We start from the raw sequence: 7,088 nt of genomic DNA on the forward strand, positions 1-7,088 counted from the left end.
ATGCAAACACAAAAGACCCTGTAATAGTCAAAGAAATCTTAAGAAAGAAAAATGGAGTTGGAGGAGTCAACCTTCCTGACTTCAGATTATACTACAAAGCTATAGTAATCAAGACAGTATGGTATTGGTACAAAAACAGAAATATAGATCAATGGAACAAGATAGAAAGACCAGAGAAAAACCATACACCTATGTGCATTTATCTTTAATAACGGAGGTAAGAATATACAACAGAGAAAAAAAAAGTGTCTTTAATAAGTGGTGCTGGGAAAACTGGACAGCTACATTTAAAAGAGGCTTCCCTGGTGGCTCAGATAGCAAAGAATCCACCTGCATTGCAGGAGACCTGGGTTCAATTCCTCGGTGGGGAAGATCCCCTAGAGAAGGGAATGGCTACCCACTCCAGAATTCTGGCCTGGGGAATTAAAAAAATGAGATTAGAATACTTGCTAACAGCATACACAAAAATAAACTCAAAATGGATTAAACACCTAAACATAAGGCCAGAAACTATAAAACTCTTAGAGGAAAACATAGAACACTCTTTGATATAAGTTGCAGAAATATCCTCTTTGATCCACCTCCTAGAGTAATGGAGATAACAAATATCAACAATTAGGACCTAATAAAAGTTTTCACACAGCAAAGGAAACTGTAAATGAGATGAAAAGACAACCCTCAAAATGGGAGGAAATAATTGCAAACAAAGCAACTGACAAAAGATTAACCTCCAAAATATATAAGCAGCTCATACAGCTCAATATCAGAAAAACAAACAACCCAATCAAATACTGGGCAGATGACCCAGACAGACATTTCCCATAGAAAACATACAGATGGCCAATAAACACATGAAAAGCTCAACCTTGCTCATTATTGGAGAAATGCAAATTAAAACTAAAATGAGATATCACCTCACACCAGTCAGAATGGCCATTATCAAAAATTCTACAAACAATAGACATTGGGGAGGATATGGAGAAAAGGGAATCCTCTTGCACTGTTCCTGAGAATGTAAACTGATATAGTCACTATGGAGACTTCTTTAAAAACTAGGAATAAAACTACCATGCATGCATGCTAAGTTGCTTCAGTCATGTCCAACTCTTTGCGACCCGAGGGACTGTAGTCTGCCAGGCTCCTCTGCCCATGGGATTCTCCAGGCAAGAAGACTGGAGTGGGATCTTCCTGACTCAGGGATCGAACCCCAGTCTCTTGTGTCTCCAGCATTGGCAGGCAGGTTCTTCACCACCAGCACCACTTCGGAAGCCCTAACACTACCATATGACCCAGCAATTCCACGACTGAGCATATACCTGAGAAAACCATAATTCAAAAAGACATATGTACCCCAGTGTTAACCACAGCACTATTGACAATAGCCAGGACACGGACGCAACCTAGAAGTCCACTGACAGATGAACAGATGAGGAAGCTGTGGTACGTATATACAGTGGTATATTCCTCAGCCATCAATAGGAACGGTTTTGAGTTAGCCGAACAGAGGTAGTCAAACCTAGAGTAAAGTAAGAGTGAAGTAAGTCAGAAAGAGAAAAACAAATACTGCATATTAATGTGTATATATGGAATCTAGAAAAATGGTACTGATGAACCTGTTTGCAGGGCAGGAATAGAGACACAGGCATAGAGAACAGACTTGTGGGCCCAGCAGGAGAAGAAGAGGGTGGAACAAACTAAGAGAGTAGCACTGACATATATCTGGAGAAGGAAATGGCAACCCACTCCAGTATTCTTGCTTGGAGAATTCCACAGACAGAGGAGCCTGGCAGGCCATGGTCCACAGGGTCATAGAGAGTCAGACACGACTGAAGTGACTAAGCATGCACTGACATATATCCACTACCATACATAAAACAGATAGCTAGTGGAAGCAGGTGCATAGCACAGGGAACTCCACTCAGTGCTCTGCAATGACCTGGAGGGGTAGGATGGGGGGTGTGTGAAGGAAGGGGTGGGAGGCAGGTTCAAGAGGGACGGGACATATGTATACTTACGGCTGATTCACACTGCTGTATGGCAGAACCCAATACAACATTGTAAAGCAATTATCCTCCAAATAAAAATAAAGTAAAAAAAAAGAAAGAAACCACCTGCCAATTTGTTCCCTATTGCACAGTGTAAGCCTAACAGGTCAGAATTAAATACAGAGGGACCACATAAGACAGATGCCAGGATACAGACTCCCTGAGTGAGTCTGGGAAAATTCTACTTTCCACCGTACACAGGACTCCAGAGAATGAAAGACAACATCCGGGCCTTTTAGACTGGATTTGAACTTTCCTATTGAACAAATGTGGCTCACACCACTTGCTGACTACAAACTCTATCCCAAACGAGGCTACTGGTATTTAGAGAAATTTAAATGTCTTTTTTTTAACTTGACAGAAATCATATACTTGATCTTTTTTAAAAATGTCAATTTCAGCATTGAAAGAGTAGAAAGCAAGTAATTCATGATAATGTCGTCTCAGCTACAAACACGGCCTCCAGCAAAGTGGATGCATTTCCACAGTCTGATAAGCTGCCCCTGAGATGTCCTCTGAGCGGGTTTCCTCTGAAACAGGGACCACCACCCCCCGACGGCCCATCTGACAGGATCTTTGGAAGGAGCCTCACATTGACAACAGTCAGTTCTCTCTCCTCAGACACACTGCTTGGCCCCTACATCTTTTATTTTTATCTCTTTAAAGTTTTAGCCTTTCCCCAATATCACTGCATCCCTCTCCACTGTCCCTCAGGAAACAGCGTTTCTCAGTGTCTTTAGATGGTACTCTGCCAATTGTTTCTCTGGATTCTTGCCGCCAAACGCCACCTGACCTATGATCAGTCTCTCTGAGGTCTGTCTCCTGCTTTATTCTCTGCAGCTCTTCTCTGTGTTCTAACCTAATGTCCACAGCCTTTGGAAGGGCCCCACATGTTGACCATGTGGGCAGCTCATGGTTCCCAGTCCTGTGCCTTTCACCACCTCCTGGGCATCTCTACTTGGGAGTGTCCCTCCTCCTCCAACTCCACAGGACCAAATCCCAACACATTCATTCAACAAAACTAAGGACTCTGTGGCAGGTCCCGTGTTTAAGAACTTATGCTGGTATGGCAAAACCAATACAATGTTGTAAAGTAAAGTAAAATAAAAAATTTAAATAAAAAAATAAAGTCAATTAATGTGATACATCATATTAATGGATTAAATAAAAAATGGATTAAAAAAAACATATGGTAATACTATTGATTCCAAAAGGCCATTGACAAAACACTATATCCTTTCATGATAAAAATAACTGACAAAGTAGGAATCGAAGGTAACTCCTTCAGCCTGATAAAGTACATCTGTAAAATACACACCTCTAAATCACACCTAGTAGTGAAAGACTTAAAACTTTACCCCTAAAGTCATGCACAAGAGAAATATGTCTGCTCTTTTCACTCCTGTTGAGCACTGTTATAGAGACTCTAACCAAGGCAATTAGAAGAAAAAAAGGGGAGGGCACACACACACATCCTATCAGAACTAATAAATGAATTCAGCAAGGTTGTAGGTATGAGATCAATATATGACAATCAGTCGTATTTCTGTACACTAACGAACAATCCAAAATGAAATGTTTAAAGTTTCATTTGCAACAGCATCAAAAAGAATAAAATACAGCACTTTAGAATAATCTTAACAAAAGAATTGCAAGACGTGCATACCAAAAAGCACACACACACACACAAAAAGAACTTATGCTGCCAAGTCCTCTTCAGCTTGGAACAACAGAAGCTCTGTATTTCAGCTGGGTCCATGGCTGGCCGCTGACACAGCATTTTTCACAGCCTACTTCACACTGAGGTGTGGCCATCAGACCATGTTACAGGTGATGGAGTGCAGGGAGCTATAAGTCAAGTCGCTCAGTCGTGTCTGACTCTTTGCGACCCCATGGGCTCCTCCATCCATGCGATTTTCCAGGCAAGAGTACTGGAGTGGGTTGCCATTTCCTTCTCCAATAAAGCACAGTGAAGCACAGACGCAGAAAGGAATCTTGTCTCTGCTTCCTCGTCCCTTCTCTCGGGCTTAAAGGCAGAGTTAAGGAACTGAGCCACCCGGCCATAAAAAACCCTGGGGATACTGAGACAACAAGAGCTAGAAAATGAATGACAATCTAGTGGAATGGAGCCACCTACCTCCCAGACACTCACATGCCTAGACACTTCTCTGAAAGAGTAACATTAACTTGCCACCCTTTGTAAGTCACAGGAGAGGCAGCCAGACCAATACTGTAAGTCCTACACCCACTAAGCAAAGGCATCCTGTAGGCACGGGGGGATTCGTGACCAAGAAGGTGGAAAAAGTAAGCAACCCTTGTGCATCCGGAGACCACCACCATACCTGGTGGAGACCTGGACTCAGTTCTGGATCTGATCACACACTGAGGCTCCTGTATTTCCTCAGTTTCCCTTCCTCTCTTTCTCCCCTGTCCTCCAGGGCAGGTTCTCATCTCTTCCAAACAGTACAAGAGGCTTCTGCCCCCAGGACCCCACTCCTACTCCTGGACTCACGCCCTGTAAATGCTCCTTTGTTGTTCCTCCTTCACAAACACTGAATAGCTCCTTGCTTTTCTGTTCTGTTTCCCACTGTCAATAGCACTGACTCTGCTCTCTAGACAAGAGTGTCCCAGCGTCACCCCCCACCGCGACACACGTCTCAAGACTGACTTAAGGCCCTCTTCCTACAGTCATCAGACCATACACTCTCCTCCCATCATATACAAACTTTGAAATAATGGTCAGGGTAACTCTCACTGAAACACAAGCACAGCTGGACAGAGACTCTCACGTCATGTACCCCAGCCCACGACTCAGGACGGGTATGTGAAAGCTTCAGCAAATGTCTACCGAATATGAACCTTGCTATGACCAACCTAGACAGCATAATAAAAAGCAGAGACATTACTTTGCCAACAAAGGCCCGTCTAGTCAAAGCTATGGTTTTTCCAGTAGTCAAGTATGGCTGTGAGAGTTGGACCATAAAGAAAGGTGAGCACCTAAGAATTGATGCTTTTGAACTGTGGTGTTGGAGAAAACTCTTGAGAGTCCCTTGGATTGCAAGGAGATCAAACCAGTCCATCCTAAAGGAAATCAGTCCTGAACATTCATTGGAAGGACTGATGCTGAAGCTGAAACTCTGGCCACCTGATGTGAAGAACTGACTCACTGGAAAAGACACTGATGCTGGGAAAGATTGAAGGCAGCAGAAGGGGAGGACAGAGGATGAGATGGTTGGATGGGATCACCGACTCAATGGACAAGAGTTTGAGCAAGCTCCGGGAGTTGCTGACGGACAGGGAAGCCTGGCGTGCTGCAGTCCATGGGGTCACAAAGAGTAGGAAATGACTGAATGACTGAACTGAACTAAACCACCATGCTCTCTCGGAAGCCCCCCAACCTCAACAAACAACTCCCACCCTTGGTAGACACCACAGTCACCTCAGTAGCTTCCTAAACAAAGGTTCTTACTTTGCACTCTGAAAATCATCTTTTCTCTAGGATGGAGCCTGGAATGTACATTTAATAAAAAAAACTCCACAGCTAATGCCAATGCTTATATAGGAATCACTGAAAACTAAGTACAGTTGCCTCTGAACAACATGGGTTGGCATATGGGTGTTTTTTCAACAGTAAATCCAACAGCTCCGCAGGACCCAGTTGAATCCAGGGGCACAGATGGCTGATTCTAAGTTACACCTGGATTTTCAACTACTTAGAAGTTGGCACCCCCAACCTCTGCTTTACGGGTCAACTGTATTCAAATAACAATTGAGCTATGATCTTACAACTAAACTCGAGTCAAACACTGAAAAGAATTTATACAACTTGCCTCAGAGTCATGTCAAGACACAGTTGAAAGCTGATGGGAACTCCACCTATTATTTAAGTAGCCAAAACAACACATAATTATCTCATCAGTCAATCATGGAGTCTGCCATTAATGCAGTGAAATATGCATTTTACCTATATCATGTGAAAAGTGACATAAGAAAGCTGATGCCTCAAAGGCTCCACGTTAATTATCCAATACACAGACATGTGTACTGTACTTCCTCACAATCTGGAACACACTAGAGACAGAAACTACCTAACTAGCTCGTGGTCTAAATGCAGTTAGGACCAGGGCTTTGCTTCCTAATTCCCGGTCATGGAGAGTGCAGGGCTTTCTTCTCCGTTGCTGGCATGGCCCTGCTGAAAACCGAATACTGGCTCAGATGGATGCATGGTCAGAGCCAACGAGGCAGACTCTCCTGTGAGGAAGGGAGAAGATGGAATACAGGGAAATTCCAGAGCAGAGTCACAGAACACAAACACTGCTGTTCTCACCCCACATCAGGACACAAGAGGGATGCTAAGAGCTGGAGAAGCCAAGCAAAAAGTGGCCCTGAACCCGCAAACAGCAAGTGATGAGAGGACACGGGCAGACATGAAACAGTGAAGCTGAACTAAGCCAGAGGTGTAGGCTAGAGGGAGATGTGGGGAGGGGACAATCCCCACACTCAGGTTTTCTAGCGCATTGGCCTGCGTGTCGGTAGGAAGTCTGTACTTCAGTCCATGTCTCCGACTAAATTAGCAGCCATGTAACCGCACAATTTCTTCAGCCAATGGATCTCAATTGTCCTACCTGTAGAGTATATAGTCTATATGCAATATTCCCATTGTTTGAGACAATCAGATATGGAATGTGAACTATTTTTAAAGTATAAGACATCTTGCAAATGCACGGCGCTAGTGTTAACTTACTAATTTAAAATTATATTATCCCCGGGGATAAGTGGGGACGTCGCTGCGCCCGCGTCCCCGCACCTCCGCGGGGAGGCCACTTTGAGGGTTTCGTCCCCTACGCGGCCCCAGCTCACTTCCGAGCCCGGCCGCCGCCACGCCGTTCCTTACCCGCAAGTACAAATCTGACACAGACACCATGTCCTCATGCTCCCGGCTCCTCGGCTCCTAGAAACTCGCAGCTTCCGCCGTTCCACCGCGCCCTCCGTAGTCAAGGCAACCGCGGGAGCCCAGGAGACGCACGCGGCGCCGGCTTCCGG

The 7,088-nt window shown here is 44.5% G+C and overlaps 1 long non-coding RNA gene across 1 annotated transcript in view; it reads right to left on the bottom strand.

The window, feature by feature from the left end:
* The window catches only part of LOC133069987 (uncharacterized), a 32,523-nt gene extending 25,450 nt beyond the window's left edge, over nt 1–7,073 (bottom strand). Inside the window, exon 1 of the long non-coding RNA XR_009696045.1 lies at nt 6,940–7,073. This is a non-coding gene — a long non-coding RNA (uncharacterized LOC133069987). The remainder of the gene's footprint in view (nt 1–6,939) is intronic.
* Nucleotides 7,074–7,088: the final 15 nt, after the last annotated feature.

The sequence above is a fragment of the Dama dama genome, chromosome 15, assembly GCF_033118175.1.
Source record: "Dama dama isolate Ldn47 chromosome 15, ASM3311817v1, whole genome shotgun sequence".
In the NCBI taxonomy this organism is placed as follows: Eukaryota; Metazoa; Chordata; class Mammalia; order Artiodactyla; family Cervidae; genus Dama; species Dama dama.